Raw genomic sequence first — 15,298 nt, 5'->3', positions numbered from 1 at the left:
GGACCTCGACGCGTGAGGGATTGTGGGTACAACGCACGTCACTATAGGGATAGTGTTTCAGACACGCCTTGTCGACGTCCCCTTTTCGACTACGAAAAACAAAATGCAATACTCCGCAGTGACCACTGGATGTCGGACCTATGCACAGCATGTGATTCTAAGCAGATTAACAAACATCAGAAAGCAGATTACATACTCCGAGTGCAGCATTGAAAATGACAAGTAGTAGAAGACAAAGCGGGTCAAGTATTATGCTTTGCTATGGTTACAGTGCAATAGCGTAATTATACAGGCTGGTTATAGAACATTAGCAGAACAAGGTTTTTAGGTTTTTGCGAAAGGTGGTGTATGATTTTTCATTCCTTAGTGAGGTTGGCAGGGCATTCCAATTTTTGGGTATGAGGTGTTGGAAGCTAGACCCTCCGGCTTTGGTTCTTTTGAATGTAGGAACATAGATCTGGTTGGCGCAGTGGGCTCTAGTGGGTCTGTTAGAGGAGTTGAGGGTGATTCTTTCCGACAGGTAGGGTGGGGCATCAGATGTAAGGCATCTATGTGTGTGATGGCCATGGTTTTGAAGAGTATACGTTCCTTAACCGTTAGCCAACGGGCCTCTTTCCTTGCTTAAGAGATGTGTTCCCTTTTGGGAATGGACAGCGCTGCCCGGAGCGCGTGGTTTTGCACGTTTTGGAGTTTTTTAGATTGTTGACAGAGGTGCCTAGGAATAGGGCATTATAATAGTCAAGTTTAGTACCTATTGTGGCTCTGACGATGGATAGGCAGTTTTTGGTGGAGAGAAAGGGCTTGACTGCGTTGATCATCTTGGTGGTGAGCACAGAGGAGCCGGCTATGGCGTTGAACTGGCGAGACATGGATAGTGAGTCATCTAGGTGGACACCTAGGGTTTTGACAGTCTTGGAAACTGTAATGATGGAATTATCGATGTTGAAGGTTTTATATTGCGGGGGGAGTTTGAGAGTTTCGTTAGTACCTACTATAAGGATTTCAGTTTTGTCCCTGTTTAGGCAAAGGCTTGGATGGCTGTGTAAATTTTGGTTAGAGCTGGCGCATCTTCTTCATAGGTCCCAGTTAGTGGGAGTAGAACCTGCGAGTCGTCCGCGTAGTTGGTGTACGCTATGTTGCGACAGTCAAGATCATTGAAGAGTGGAAGGGTAAATATATTGTAGAGTGTGGGGGCGGTGCAGGAGCCCTGAGGGACGCCACAGTGGATGATAGTAGGGGATGCAGAGGCCTTGTGTGAGAAAACCTTCATGAGTCTTCCATTTAGAAATGAGGCCACCCAGGCGATGGCTTCTGGGGAGAAGGGGGCTTCATTTTTTAGGTGCATGCCTAAGATATCGTGGTTGACAGGGTCAAAGGCGGCGGCCAGATCCAGTAGGAGGAGGAGTGCCGGTTGGCCTTTGTCCATGATGTCACCAAGTTGTATTTTTAAGTCGAGTAGGGCTGACTATCCCGTGACCTGGACGGAAGCCTAACTGTCTCTTGCCTAATATGTGGTTGGTTTCTAGATATTCCTGGATTTGTGTATAGGCAACTTTATCCAAGATCTTGAGCAGGAAAGGCACTGTGGTAATGGGCCTATAGTTATTAGCAATTTCTGGGTCGAGATTTTTTTTTTTTTTTTTTTTTTTTTTTTTTTTAAAGGGGGCATACCCAGGCTTCTTTTAGACTGTCTGGAACTGTGTTGGCGTTGAAGGAGGAGTTGATGAAAAATTTGAGAAAGGAGGCGAGTGTTTCAGTGCAGTCTTTAATGAGACTGGCTGGGCATTGGTCTCCTTTGCAGTTGGATGGTTTAATCTTGTTCATAATCTCAATGACTTCCTGTTCTGTTACTTCCCTGAAATTGAAAGGGGTTATGTGGGCTTTGGCGGATGGGTGCACTGGGCTGGAGGTGAGCAGGTGGTCAGTGCTGGTGGTAGATTCTTGTGGTGTTCCTTAATTTTTTCTTGTAGGAGTTCAACTTTATTCAATAGGGCAGATTATATAGAGTTACCCCAAGTTTGGTCTTTAACAATATCTTGCGATTTGGTAACTGGTATGGTGAGTTCTTTGAAAATGGCAAAGAGCTCTTTGGATTCAGAGCTTGCATTAGTGATTCTTTCATTGTAGGAAGCCGACTTGGCTGTAATTATAGCTTTTTTGTATTGCAAGGTGATTTTTTCTATGAGGATAGGGAGGCAGGGGAGGGTAGTTTCTGCCAGGTGTTCAGTGCTTTTCTCTTCTGAGAGCAGAGCTCTTTTAGTTTCGAGGAGAACCAGGTGTTTGAATGTTTCACTGTTTTGGCTTTTTTGTTTTGTAGAGGGGCAATGGTGTCTATAGCAGTGCTTATGGTGCGCTTATAAATATCTGCTAGCACTGATGGGTCGGAGGACATAAGGTCTGTTGTGGGGGTGTTGAGGTGTGGTATGATCTTAACTTTGGTGATAGTTTTGGCGCATCTTGCCAAGGCTGGGGTGATAGGGTTAGGCTTTTTGGTCTTGGACGCGGCAGGGATGAGGAAGTGAATGATGTGGTGGTCTGACCAGGGAGTGGGGGTAATGGACCTAATGTCAATCTGACAGTTGTGGTCGGCTATCCAATCAAGCGTGCGGCCTTTGTCATGTGTGGGGGAGCTTATTTTTTGGTCAAAGCCTAGTTCCTTTAGGGCTAGTGAGAGGGATTTGGCTGGCTTGTCCCTTTTGTCGTTGAACCCAAGGTTGATATCACCTAAAAAGATGCTTTTGGAGGTGGTTTTTAGGTTTTCTGTAAGGTGATGTAGGAGGTTCTCATGGAACTTCGGTAGTGGGCCAGGTGGGCGGTAGACAAGGTTGATGGTGGAGTTGGGGAAAGAGGGCAATTTTTATAGCAAGGGAGTCTGTGTTATCACCTAGGTTAGATGTGATTTGTCTGGCCGCTAGGTGATCTTTCAAGATGAGTGCTACCCCACCTCCTACGGAGGAGAGGCGGTCTTGCCTGATGATGGAGTAGTCCTGTGGGATGGCAAGGTTGAGGGGTGGCCCTGCGTCGCTGTGAAGCCAGGTCTCAGTGATGGCTAGGATGTCGAGGTCCAGGTTGATTAGGAGTTCGTGAATTTCAGTGGCATGATCAGGGATGGATCTAGCGTTGATAAGGGCGCACTGCAGGTTGTGTAAGGGCTGGGATGTGGAAGGGATGGTGTGTGGAACAGGTAAGGCAGGGTTAGGGTGTGTCAGGACTAGTGTGGGTGCAGTCAGTTTGGTTGTGTGAGTAGGCGTTTGTGGTCTTGGATGAGTTAGGTGGAGCTTGAGGGGTGGTGTTAGGGTATCTAGAATGGAGTCCCAGAAGTTGGTTCCTGATGTTAGTGGGTCTGGTGCGTGATGTTATGGTGGGTGTAGGACAGTTTGCAGTGATGTTGCTTTTTGTGAAAAATGAGGGTAGGAAATAGGTATGGGGGATGTTGGAGGGGAAGGTGTGGAGGGCAGCTGGTGTGTAGGTTGGTTGAGGGTGTTGCATGGTGAATATGGGTATAGAGTGCTGCGATCAGATGGCAATGCAGCTAGTTACCAGGGGCAGCCGTCAAAAAGCGGGGCAACTCGGTGCAAAAAGCAACAGTCAAACGGGGAGCAGTTAGGTGCTAGATGCAACTATCAGATGGTAGTACAACTAGGTGCAGAATGTAACAATCAATTGGCGGAGCAGCTAGTGCAAAAATCAACAATCAAATGGCAGCACAATCAATCAAAATGCAGCAAAGCTAGTGCAAAATGCAACAATCAAATGGCAGTACAGGTACGTATTAGGCGCTATAATCAAATAGCAGGACATGTGTGGCACAGGATAATGAGTGCCGCATAGGTGTTGGGTGGTACATAGTGTGCAGGCAATAGTTTTGCAATAGGCTAGATGCGAAATGACTAGGGTATACTGGATCTATGAACTGCAGCTATCAGATGGCGGTACAACTAGGTGCAAGAAGCAAAAATCAAATGGCAGAGCAGCTAGGTGTTAGATGCAAGGGTCAAATGGCGGAGCAGCTAGGTGCTAGATGCAACTATCAGATGGCAGTACAACTAGGTGCAGAATGTAATAATTGGCGGAGCAGCTAGTGCAAAATGCAACAATCAAATGGCAGTACAATCAATCAAAATGCATCAATCAAATGGAAATACAGGTAAGTATTAGGCGCTACAATCAAATAGCAAGACATGTGTGGCACAGGATAATGAGTGCCGCATAAGCGTTGGGTGGTACAAAGGGTGCAGGCAATAGTTTTACAATAGCATAGGACGGGTACCCCTTTGTGGATCCAATCGGTGCAATGGTGTAGTGCGTGGAGGCACATGCACCGGGTTGTTTGTGCAGCGGGCCCACGAACTAAAGGCAGTGCGTATGGGAGTGGGGATTAGGTGACGGCTGAAGTCTGTGGGTTGGATGATCGTGTGTAAGGCAGAGCGCTATGCCAGTGCACTCGAGGGGCCAGTGCCGGCAGGAGGCGATATGGGGCACAGATCAGGATGGCCAGCAGGCCTTGCACGTGGGACACGGGATAGGGATAGGGATCAACATATAGGGTGGGATATGTGCACAGTAGTTGAGGGCTTACCCATCGAGACCTGGAGCTGGATACAAATGTCGGGAGAACAACGGGCAACGGCTCCTTCGGCTCCAGACAGGCTCACAACAGGGGTCATAGCCCCAGAGGTGTGCCTTTCCTGGTGGGCCGGCACTCACCTGCAGGCGATGTGATAGGATTACAAATACAGGGTGAAGGCCAATCACGTCGTGCTCCTGGCAGCATGAGGAAATTAGGTTTGCAGAGGGTAGGCAAAATCACGGGCGGCCATTTTGGAATGGCCAAGCCTTGTGGTGAGCAATGGAGATATGCCTAATCCGGTTGCTGAAGACGCCTGATGCTCGCAGGGACAGCTTCTCACGGCGGAATGCGCAATTTTGTTAATTTAGGGGGCGGTGTGGCGATTTTCCAGTACGAACCTATGATGACATCCATTTGCTCTCTCCATACTGTGATGCCGGGATAACCCGGAGCTACCCATCTGTGTCTGGGTTTGATCACCTTTCAATTCCTCCACCTCATTACAGATCTGTACACTGTGTGCAGTAAAGAATCTCAGACGTCTAAATAAAAACCTATCGTTCACCATACATGATGCATCTTACCAGTGAATTTGAAGCCACAGGAGTGCCCACTACCATGTGACGTGATATTATCTCTTGAACACATGGTTACGTCATAATGATAGCGAAACGAAACCTGTAAATAAGAGTAGATGCAAGAGCTACATAGTGTCATGGTAGCAATGTTACATGCAACGTGGCGTCGTTAAGTCAGTGACATACAATTATAGATAACGTTTATTCTACAAGAAATTTAAAAAAAATTATAATCTTAATACGTAAAATTGTGTGGAATAAAAAAGTATAGGAAAATATATTAAAGAATAAATAAAATAGAAAACTAAACTAGTTTGTGCTTCACTTACATTCTCATCGTGACCAGTGTATGAGGTAATTCTGTATAACACAGTGTGTAAGAACAGATGCAGGAAAAACCTTGCAAAATTGCATAAGTAATCGATATTTATAAAAGTGAATATGTGTGGGTTTGTGGCATGGCGAAGCGTTTTTCCTTATACAATTCCACCCTGTTTCACCAATCTGCACTAAAGTTTGCATAGTTACCAGTTGGGACCCTCCGGACAATACTGGGTACATTACATTTGGACACTTTACCCCTTTCTCCGGATATCAACACCATCACCCATGAGACGGTTGCTGGAAATCCGCAAGACATCAATGTGGTTGTAGAAGGACCAATCGTCAACCCTAGAATGTATGGTTTCGGAAACATTTGCACCACAATGTACTGCGCCACACAAGGGTGAGGTAACAGGTGGGGAGAGAGTACAGAAGGTTGCAGTATGCAGCAATATACCAACTCTCGCCTCCCCCAAACATCTGCTCCGGAGTATTCTCAGTGCAGTTTACTTCAAAGCACAGCAAGCGAAAAGCAAATCGGAACAGCAACCTACAGTATCATCGATTTTCAACAAATTATGAGTTTTGTCATGTCTGTCCACAGAGCCCGTTTGGAGAACGGGTACTTTCTGCTAGTCATATATAATGCATGACTAATTATGAAATAGAATAGTAATACTAATTATAATGGATATCTTTAAATCGATCCATTATTGCCAATGTCAGTGAAAATATACCGTTATAAGCAACCTTTGGCTGTTATAGTTATCAGATCAGTATAACTGACCTGATACATTAATGTCATGACATGTTCATATTTTTGCAGAAAATAAAAAATTAAGTCCATAAAATGAGATGAAACAGTGCAGACTGAAGTCTTCATTCCCCCTGTGGACAGAGTATCAAGAACATTTTTCCAGTACATTTCACGTTGTAACAACCTTTTAGTTAAATCTCCACCTCCCGGTGCCATTTTACTAATCTCCAAGAGAATACATTGAATGGCCTTAATCGATGAAATGCCTTGTCACTGGTGATTTTTGGTTGAACAGGCGTAAATTGGATTTATGTTCAACCCATTTTTATTGTACGTTTGTAAGTGTTGGACCTACAGATTGTAGGCTGCATGGACATTAAATTGCATAAATGACATTAGATGTCAGATATGTCGCATAATCTTTTGATCAGATTCTTTTTCCTGCATGGGGATGTACGATAGTGATAATGTAATCTTTTTATTGGTATAGAAATAATACATCAAAGATGGTATGGCCTACACAGAGCCAGTTGCATTTTGCTTGGTCCAAATTAGTTACCCATTCCCTATTCCCTCCCTACCATCTCCAGCCCCCTCCAACAGTGAGACATACAAAGTAGGTCAATATGATTAATTATTATCCTGTATCAGGCAGGGTATAGATCACTTGGAAAAAGGCCAATAGAAATAAAATTATCGCATCCCAATATTAAATCAAAATATCACATATGTACTAATAAAGAAATAGCTGGATGAAAAAGCATGGCTGAACACAGTTGTAGAAGCACTAACCAACCGTCCATCTTTAAGAATATGCTTCAACGGAAAAGGAGCATCCCATGGATGCATACCACTACTTGGTGTGAATAGGATATCAGTCTATTCTTGTACACCGTTTGATTATCAGTACTTATCCTAACATGAGGCATGGTAGTCAAAAGTCTAGCTGATTCCTAAGGGATGTGTTGCATTTGGTGTATTATTTTTATCAGCTAAAGAGATCCCATAGTTTATCAGACTGTGGGGGTCTCATTCATTGCTTATAACCCCTTCTTTACGAAGCACATGTCTGACAATAATGCGGACCATACGCTTCATCCCGGGGGGCCTTCAGTTTTCCAATGAAGCAGTATGGTTTTACAAGCCACAAACAGCATGACATAAATGAGATTCCTTGTTAAAACATCCCCATGCCACTTGTGAACTATACCAAGCACCGTTTGCAAGGGGGGGTATACTGTATAAGAGCCTTGAATATGGGCTATTTGCAACAGTGCCCTGCTCCAAAACAGTTCAAGCTTGGGGCAGATCCAGAACATATGGCCCATTCTGCCAATATGTCCACACTGTCTCCAGCACATTGGCGGGTGTGCCAATTTCAAAGTGTATAATCTAACTGGGCTGAAGAATGCACGCTGTATAATCTTAAAATTGGATTTCCCCAGGTTTTAAATTATATGGAGGCATCTCTAATTGAAAAGGCGTTGCATATGTCGCCAGCATCGACAGTTACTCCCAAATCTTCAGCCCACATATTGGCCAGGGTCACATTTCTCTGGAGGTTGTTCGGTATACATAATCTATAAAACATTAAAGTCAGCAAGGTCTCTTACGAATTCAGATTCGATCGATGAGTCTCAAGTACGCGATTCGTGTGTAGTGTGGTGTGGTCGTTCAGCACAGATATGAGAACCTTATGTTGTAACCACTCCTTGTCTCCAAGACCTAGCATATCCATTACCTCCGGAAACTGTAGTGGTGTGGAGTCAAAGATCCATAACTCTCACATTTTACCAATGTTCTCTTGTCTGATGTAGAGTCGGCCCTTCAAGTCATATAAAAGGAGTGAGCACCCGTTATTTTAAACATTCAGTGCCACTGCATGATTTTAGGCCCTATAATAGGGTATTTGACCGTTCTGGGCAATTTGGCAGATGAGATGGTCAGGATCTCCCATGGGTCATGGGGATGCATTATATCTAGTTCCATACTATGCCAACGTGTTGTATCCTCCCCTTTAAGCCATCTCTTGGCCCAGCATACTTGTGCCGCTAGATAGTATATCCTCCAAGCAGGTAAGGCCAGTCCTTTGTCAGGTTTGGTGGGCTGTATATTTAGGCACACTTTCTATTCCTCCATATATATTTCCCCATTTGTTTATCTAGCATTTTAAACATACCTGCTGTCGACGGAGAGGGGAAGACAAAAATATTAGTTTGGGCATGGAATTAAATTTTCATCGTGTTGATCCTACCTCTAAGTGAGAGTGGGAGTACGTTTCATTAAATCAGATCCTGCTCCATCCTAGCCAGGACTGAGGGACAGTTTAGCCTGTCTAATTCTGCGAGATCCGCACAGACCCGAATCCCCACATACTTAATGCATCTGAGCAGTAATCTAAATGGAGCAAACCCCACAGGTTCCCATGTTACATCAAGCTGCAGTGGCATTACCTTAGATTTGTCCCAGTTAATGCTGTAACCAGCGATCAGCCCATACACCTGGAGCAGTGGACAAACAAGTGGCAAGTACTGTGAGCATCCACCAATATATAATAAAAGCTTGTCTGCATAAAGAGAAATCCAATGTTTCGACTTCCCTCTTTTAATGCCATTCAGATTAGTATCAGTACGGAACTTAGAGGCTAATGGTTCTATTGCCAGCGCATATTAAGGAGGTGGGCATCCTTTGTGTGTCCCCGTATAAAGCAGGAATGGGTCAGATGTATGACCACGTTAGAGTTACCTTTGATATTACTGCAATTAAGACATGGAAAGGTACCAGTCTTTTGTGTTCATAGAAAATCTTTGTTTCTCTATTGCTGGGTATTCTGCTTGTACAAGACTATCCCTGAAATTATGCGCTCTCTTAAATGCCATAAGAGGTTTAGGGAAAAGTTGAGAGAGCTGTGGGTCTAGATGTAAAAGCTTCACATTTTTCCATAAAATCCAAGATTTGTAAACTTTGGTTGGAATATTTTCTGATATATACAAATGATGCTCCTTTATATTTGAGACAAGGTATCAGTAGATCATTTTTGCCAACATTAGATGCTTTGATCATGCTTTTGATGGGCAGCCCCTAGCTTTATATCGATCAATTAATACATCACATTATTTTCCATGCATCTCTGGTTTAGAGTTAATTCTCTTCAATCTCAGAATTTGCCTATATGGTAGTGTGGTAGGTCATACGGAGGCTTCTAGGAGAATGACTCCCTACTCTTGGACAGGGCTTCTCAGCCTTAATAATGTATCTTGAGATAGTTCTGTGTAACATAGTTAATCAGTTCCTTTAATTCCTCAAGGTGACTCCCCCACCTTCTCTCGGGTATCCCCGGTCTTAACTTATTTACAGTTCCTGGTTTCCCCACTTGAGGGTCTTGGCCCCTTACTCCTCTGGATTTCTTTTGCATCAATCTCCCACTCACTTGTACTTGTTTCACAGTCTCATTCGATGGAGACCAGTGTCCCGATCCATTTTATCACTTTATCATCTTCTAAGCACTTCCACTTATGGGAACCAACATGTAGGTTCTTTTGATCCCCTTTGCTCATGGCTTGGTCTTCCCAACCACTAAGACAGGCATTCCCAGTCTTGACTTCCTTCACTATCTTTATTAAAGCTTTTGTAATCACTGGGACAGGTCACATAAATCCCTCTTTTTTAGTGACGTAGTGTGCTATTTTCACAGTTAATGGGACAAGGATGAGTCTCTCGGTAGTCATTATACTTGTTGCGTTTACAGTTACTGGGATGAGTAGGATGAAAACTCTGTATTCGTGATACTCTGCTGTTTAGCGCCTGCCCTTGGCCCCTTCCGGGTCTCCGACCGTTCCCTCTTGCTTGTCGGATTTGCGACACCGGCTCTTCCTGTGGGGTCTCGGTCACGCTGGGTCAATAAACGATTCCAGTGTGCCTGGATTTCATTCTCTGCATCAGTCTCGCAGAGAATTCTGCTAGATGGTCTCGGCATAGTTATCAGACTACACGGTTCACCTCCTCAAGGTCATGCCACCACCTGGAAATGATTGTTACACACACACACTGAAGAGTCGGCTCCCTGCCTGCTCCTGATCGCTTTCCTCCACCGTTGTCCTGGCTTCTCTCTCTCCCAGGTTTGAGCTGCCCAGGCTTCACCTGCTCGGTGAACGGAACTCTCAAACGCAGGTCCTTTACTTTTTGTGCATCTGAGCTGGGTCCTCCCTGGTCCTTCTCTTTCCCGGACATAGTCTCTATTACTCTTTGGTTCCCACTCTTCACAGTTTCCTCTACTTGCCATGGAAGAGTGTCAGCATTACTCCTCCACTCTTCTCAGTGGATTTGTGTTGAGTTTGAATACTGGAAGTTACATTGCAATAGCAAACAGTGGTCTGTTCAGGTTGTGTCTTGTGAGGCAGTGATGGTCTGAGAGGCTCATAAGAAAGTGGGTCAGGGAGTTCTTTGAAGGGACGGGAGTCTTTGTCCCCAAGAGAGGAGTCTTTACCTGTGAGGTCCCGCTTACCGCCACGCCTAGGGAGAATGTTGCATAGCGGGCTTACCTCCCTAGGAGCACATGAAAGGGGTTGCACATGGGGAGAAGTGACAAGATCCCATAAATCACAGTAGGCTTTCAACTAAGCACGTGGGTGGAAGATAGTAAAGTCTAAAACATTATCAGAAGGTTTGAGAAAAATAGTGGTATTAAACCTTCAACAATTTCTACATCTAAAAAGTGAAGAAAAACGTGTCAAGAAGCCAGTCTCAGGTTCTTTGAAGCACTACAGATAATGTTGATCAAAGATTAAGAAATGTGTCATTTATATATCACAAATGTTTAAGCTTACAATAAATGTTTTACCGATAGTCCAGTGTAAAGGTGTGGAGGGCAGAGGGGAATCCAATCTTCTTTGCATCCCGTTTGTATTACATTTGTTGTTTCTGCCAAGGGGTCAAGATAGTTTTACCTCCCCCAGGTACCCAAATGTTTCATGAAGTTGCTTACTAAACTTATTTGATCATTCTTTTCATGTACTCAGATGGTGTGCAGTTGAACACTTTACATTGGCAGGACACATCCACCAGGTCAGTGAAGCACAAAATCCGTTCACATGGACAGTCATTTTCAGCACCACATTACACATAATACTGCCATGTGGTTACAATACAAAAAATGTAAAAAAAAAAAAAAAAGGAGGGGTCATTGGAGAGCTCCAAAAAATTGTTAAAATGAGGTACCATCGCTACCAGCCTTTCTAGGCTTCATTAAGTGTTGAACAATGTCCAAAAGATGGGAAAGAGGAGGAAATGTTCTCTTGCCCCATCGTTATGGACTGTAGTGATCTACCAGAGACAAAGTAGCGCAGGGTACAACTTCCACCAGTAGCCTTCAGGACTAATCAGGGCCCCCAAAACAAATGATTCAAGCCTGTAAATGTGGTTAAAAAGACCTCTCTCCAAAAATCAGTCCACAACCACAAACCATCAGCAAATATGTTGAGGGTCCCACTGAAAGCGATGGGAAAGTTAAAAAAAAATAAATAAAAAAAAATAAAAATGAATAGTTGTTCCAATAAATTACCTTAAATTATGTTTTTCTGCACTTACATTACAAACTTCCTCATTGCATGTCATGATTAATGCTATTGAATAAGCATATTTGCATTTTTTGACATCTCGATTTGATAGTATTTATAACTCAACAGGTGCCATATTGTCTCTTAAGAATCCCGGTTGGACGGCTGCATTTGACTGTTGCAGGAAAATGCTTCCAATTTAATAGTTCACAACTTGTAAGAAGAAGAGGTGGCGGGCCACTGAACAGTGGAGCCAAAGCATCCCTGGTGGATGCCTGCAGGATATGGGCTTTAAATGCCAGGAACTGCCAGAGCAGCTGGATTACCACAGTAAGGTGACCAGTTGATTTACAGCCTCGGTGGTTGGAGGCCGGAAGAAGATTTTCTCCAGGCCTCTTGGGCTCCCAGTGAAGGCATGGCCACCTAGTGGATGGCTATGCGGCGGCTAGCTGAGGGCTGCACTGGACTAATTTCTATGGGGCACAGTAGACACCATTGGGACTGTAAAGTACAGCCCACATTAAATTCAACAAACTGAGGTCAGTTAAGGGTGGGGGACTGCCAGAGGCCGAGATGCTCAAATGACACTGTGGCCCTTTTCGACAGCTAAACCTTTGTACTTTACTGAAGAATGGGCAGAGTCGGTCTGGAAGAAGGTGTAGGTTTCCTCTCCTTCAACCTACAGACCGCCTGGTTGTAGGCTCTTTCTTCTCTCAACAATGACTTCTGACTCCCCTAATGGGCATTTTCTGGGTGTGGTAGAATGGATACACAGAATGGATTCCGTAGCCCAAGGGCTGAATGAACAACAACTGTTTCCACACTAATGCAATATGTGGCTAGCCTGGCTGCACACTGTGTTGTTTCTCTACCACAAGGGAAGGCATTATCTTAAGTACATTCCATGCACACTTTAGAGCCATTCCCATCACCTGTGCCTAATTTACACCCTACCTCTCATGACATGTCCGATAAGTTTCAATCAGGCATTTCAATTTTCCCAGTGGACACACAATCCCTACGCCAGGCTCTAGTGGATTTATACCCTATACCTATGGACACTTGCACACTAGGATCAGGGCTCTTCTAAGACCAGGCAATGTTGGGCACAGACTATACATTACATAGACTCAGCCCAGCGTCTGCATACATTCATTAGACTAATGCCGTATGTCGCTACACGTGGCGATTCACCGAGGAGAGTACAACAGCTCTCTACCAACATAGTCAGTATCTTCGCCTTACCGAGGGCCGTTGCCCTGGTTACGCGAGTATACTTCCTGGTAGAGAGTGAGAGAGCCAACCACGATTGCACGGCTGCAGCACCATGATTGGGCTACAGACGACGCGCCCCTCCACGGGCACGTCGCTGCGGAAACGACTGCTTCCGCATCAAACACATCATGGGAATCCAGGATCCTAATTGGGTGGATTTAACACACCCGTCTATCTCGCCCAGACCAATCTCCCGGCATCAGCCTCCAGCATACCAGGTGGAGGCTGCACGGCCACAGCAGCGCTGATCTGCCGGATTGCTACACAGCCGAGCCGACCCACGAGCCAGTTTCTGACTGAAGGACTGTCCTGTCCAACAGAGCTACGCCCGCCTCAGCAAAGAGCCATATCGCCCAAGGTAATAATGGACACCATATCAGTTACTTGAATCCCCAACTCCTAGCATGCTCTACCCACAGTAGAACTGCATTGTTAAATTCAATTCTTCCCCCCTCGTTTTAAAATTCAAAATCCTTTCCCTGCTCTCCTTGCCAGGCAGAATTTGCTGTCTCCATGACATGAGAGTTGTGGCCTTTACCAACGAGCGGACACCAACTGCGTCCCATTTAACCGCTCTCTGGTGCGGGGAGACTACTTTTGATACCATGGGCATACCAAGCCCGTACCAGGTACCCCACTTAAATTATATCCCTACTTCTATTTTGCACTCTTCTTCAATCCGACTCCAATTTCAGTCTTGGAGCCCAGCACTGTAGGATATTCAGGCAGAGGCTTCTCCTCACGCCTGCCTAGCTCGAGAAGGGTCACTGACAGCTTGGATTCATATTCTTTCCCCTCTCTCATCTTTCTTCTTTTCTTATTTGGCTTTTCATTCAGTGACCAGCGACCCTGGATGCCACATATTTCTGCGCATCACTCTCACGTTAGACCGCACAAGTGGTCCAGCTATAGGCAAGTCTCTGGCCCCGAAGCATGCCACTCGAAGAGATTGTCTACTAGCTATCTGTGGTGAGACATTTATTACTTACGTCCACCCCAGTTGGTCAGGGATACAAGTTCTCCAAGGTTTTTTATTCACCCTGACTGTCTATTAGCCCATTTTTTATTAAGCATTGTTAATGCTTTTTTCTCTTACTTTGCATTAAGTGCTTTGCCTCTTACCAATTTGTATAGAAATGTCAAGAAAGGAAACACACCTTACCAAGATGATATATTTATTATTATTTTCCTTTAGTGGTTTTTGTTATAGGGGCTTTTTAATCGCCCTGATGAAGGCAGCCACTATGGAAAAATAAACTTCTTTGACTCTGTTTAAACATGGAGGATATTGCCGCTGAAACGTCCAGCTTATGCGAGGGGGAACAACAAGGCCATTGTTATGGGCACTTTTGATTGACTTTTTCAAGTGTTTCAAACACCATTGGTGGTTTGACCACATCTTTCTCCCCCTGCGACGTTGGCATATGATTATCAGAAGTATTCTTACAAAATTGATCAGTCAGATGTATGATCACTAGAAATTTCTAGGCACTGGAATAATTCATGATGCGTTACGCAATTTAATTTAAAAATTATATACCAGAGATTTGGAATCTGGAAAAAATAACCTTAGGTGCAAAACCTAGAGGTGTATCCACTATATATGTTATTCATTTGCTTTATGTTGTGAATTTATTGTTCATTTTAACCACATTAGTCTCATGACCAATATATGATTTTTGTTCCTCTGTTTATGACACCAGTATAGGTTTTCTGTCTTAGTCTAACAATGTGTTGTACATGTAGGTGCTGATAAGAATATTTCATTTTTTGTCTCAATACAATCAAGTACATTTAAGATACAGCCCCTTCTGTGTGTGTGTGTTTTTCCTTCCTTGACAATTTGAAGGGCTACTAACTTTGGGATATATTCCTTGAGTATAAGTAGGAAGGCTCCCCAATATAATCAAAATGTGTTGCGCCCCTTGAGGAAGCAATTGGGTCGAGTCTACTAGTAGCAGTACTAACCTTCCGTGTTTTCCTTAGGATTCATGCGCCATTTTATATTGATTTCTCGCTCATCACCCTGGTCCATTATCCTTTGTTTTTTTGTGCACTATGTCATTTTGCTTACTTCAGTGCCAGTATACCACGTTGGGAGTGATCTTATTTAGGAAGTGTACTTTACAATAACAGAAAATTGAAAGAATAATAAAGTATGAATTGTACTAACAACAATACTATTACCAACAATGTTACCGCCAATATAATGAGATGCCGCAAAGATTGTGCGACAGCT

The 15,298-nt window shown here is 44.1% G+C and overlaps 1 protein-coding gene across 2 annotated transcripts in view; it reads right to left on the bottom strand.

The window, feature by feature from the left end:
* Nucleotides 1-15,298, bottom strand: part of LOC138580659 (ankyrin repeat domain-containing protein SOWAHA-like) — a 228,044-nt gene that overhangs the window by 127,992 nt on the left and 84,754 nt on the right. The gene's annotated exons all lie outside the window — the stretch shown is intronic.

This window comes from Ambystoma mexicanum, chromosome 3p (assembly GCF_040938575.1).
Source record: "Ambystoma mexicanum isolate Mex_15411 chromosome 3p, UKY_AmexF1_1, whole genome shotgun sequence".
Classification (NCBI taxonomy): domain Eukaryota; kingdom Metazoa; phylum Chordata; class Amphibia; order Caudata; family Ambystomatidae; genus Ambystoma; species Ambystoma mexicanum.
The sequence above is the reverse complement of the archived record's forward strand: the minus strand, read 5'-3'. Positions and strand labels throughout refer to the sequence as shown.